Source organism: Typopeltis vanoorti, chromosome 22, assembly GCF_054136105.1.
Source record: "Typopeltis vanoorti isolate ZY-2024b chromosome 22, IOZ_Tvanoo_1.0, whole genome shotgun sequence".
Lineage (NCBI taxonomy): Eukaryota > Metazoa > Arthropoda > Arachnida > Uropygi > Thelyphonidae > Typopeltis > Typopeltis vanoorti.
Window position 1 is genome coordinate 27,932,561 of NC_143570.1, and position 1,617 is coordinate 27,934,177.

General features: G+C 37.2%; 1 pseudogene; it reads left to right on the forward strand.

Moving 5' to 3' along the window:
• Positions 1 to 1,292: 1,292 nt before the first annotated feature.
• On the forward strand, positions 1,293 to 1,412 carry LOC150094262 (U2 spliceosomal RNA; annotated as a pseudogene).
• Positions 1,413 to 1,617: the final 205 nt, after the last annotated feature.

Consider the following 1,617-nt stretch of genomic DNA (forward strand, 5'->3'; position numbering starts at 1 on the left):
CGTGCTTCTAAAGCTACTGTCAATACGTAGAAAAAAGTCATATCTTGCGATACTCTAATGCATGCCACACACAAAAAAAGCAAGTTCTATATGGATCTGTAAGGGACATCTCGAAGTGTGTGTGTGGTGGGGGATGGGAGACGGGTAGATTTATACTGTATATGACATATCAGCCTTCAGCAATGTCTTATTCCTTCACTTTTCCATGCCTTCCACGTTTATCGCCTGTCAATCTCTTTTTTGAAAAGAGCAGGGCGGGGAAGCGTAAAATATTTTTGGCTAACACATCCTCTTCCAGTTGTGAGCACCAAGAGCAGCCACAGGATATGAAATATTCAAGGCGACACACAACTCAATGGCAATGGGGGATAGTTTGTGGGGGGGATGAGAGATAGGCGGTGATAATCCATTGATTTCTTTTCGGCCTGCATATCTAAAACACGCTCTCTAAAGGAACGCGGAGCGTATTAAGAAGAACAGGGATGAGTAGAGGGGGAGGGGGGTTAGTTGGGAAACAGACAACGTCTACGACATATCATACAGGGTAACAAGTGAGAGAAGAAAGCATGTTGGCAATGACAGGTGTGGATGACGTTAAGACTGGACTTGCTTTTATGCAATCAACTTCTTCGGTTTTCTCCCACAGCATTCCTGTCGGCCTCAAGGCGGTTTTTTTTTTTTTTTTTTTTAACACTTAGGGGACACGTGCTCGGTACTTTGACAAGCGTTTATTAGTGCATAGACACTTTTTTTGTGTCATAAAGAGTTAGATATAACAGCTACTTTTATATTTCTTGCGCTGTTTCTGTGTCTGTTTTTTCTTTCTTAAAACATTTCGTTCAATTTTTTTTTTTTGCTTATTCAGAATTTTTATGCAACCTATAACATAACATCCATTTTTATAATGTAATCTGGTTTTGTGTATCTTTAATACAGTAATAATTTCACTAAATAAATCAGGGATATGCTAAATTCGTAATTATATTATTTTAGGTTTAAAAATATTTTATTGTTTAAAATGAAATTTTATGTAGTAATGTCTAAGTATAATAATGTTGTTGATTTTAATTGAATTAAAAGTTATAAGAAATAAAAAAAATGTAAATTAACTAGAAAAAAATTAATATCTACTTATACACCTTTTTATTTTTAGTATCAATTATAAATAACAATTAATAAAAACAGCGAAATAGTGGAAGAATATAAATAATATTTCATTTCATCCTTTATTTCGTTATGATATTTCGTTCTGACATTTTCGGGGAAGCAACGTGGAGTTGCTAGTGTATATGATCGCTTCTCGGCCTTTTGGCTAAGATCAGGTGTGTAGTTTCTGTTCTTAACGGTTTATATCGGTACGAGTCCCATCGGGTTTCACGATATTTAAACGGAAATTTATTTACAGAACTTCCTAACCCCCGGAGTGGGGAAATATCAAACACTTGGTGGTGAGAATAGTTAGGCTCCCCCCATATGATCATGCTCTCCATTCTGCCGCGTGTGCGTACCCTCGGAATTGAGGTTGACGCCACAATACCGGCAAGGGCGATGGCGAAAGCTATCATAAAATAGACTGCGTCGGCGCAGAGAACATTTTTGGATTTACCCCTTATGGGG